Here is a 320-nt window from a genome sequence, read left to right as displayed (position 1 = left end):
GAGTATTATACAGTATTATACTGTATGATATGATATAATATATATATATATACATTTATACACACACACACACAAATGTATATTCATACATACGTATACACATATATACATACACATATACATGTGCATACTCATTAACACACACACACACTCACACACACACATATATATATATATGTAGTTATGTCTATGTCCAGTCATAGATCTAACTACGCATATACATTACTGCTCTATACTTAAGAGAGTGCTTCTTTTTCAGATATCATCGTTTATATACATATATATATATATATATATATATATATATATATATATATATA

The sequence above is a fragment of the Octopus bimaculoides genome, chromosome 3 (assembly GCF_001194135.2).
Source record: "Octopus bimaculoides isolate UCB-OBI-ISO-001 chromosome 3, ASM119413v2, whole genome shotgun sequence".
In the NCBI taxonomy this organism is placed as follows: domain Eukaryota; kingdom Metazoa; phylum Mollusca; class Cephalopoda; order Octopoda; family Octopodidae; genus Octopus; species Octopus bimaculoides.
Note: the sequence above shows the minus strand (reverse complement) of the source record.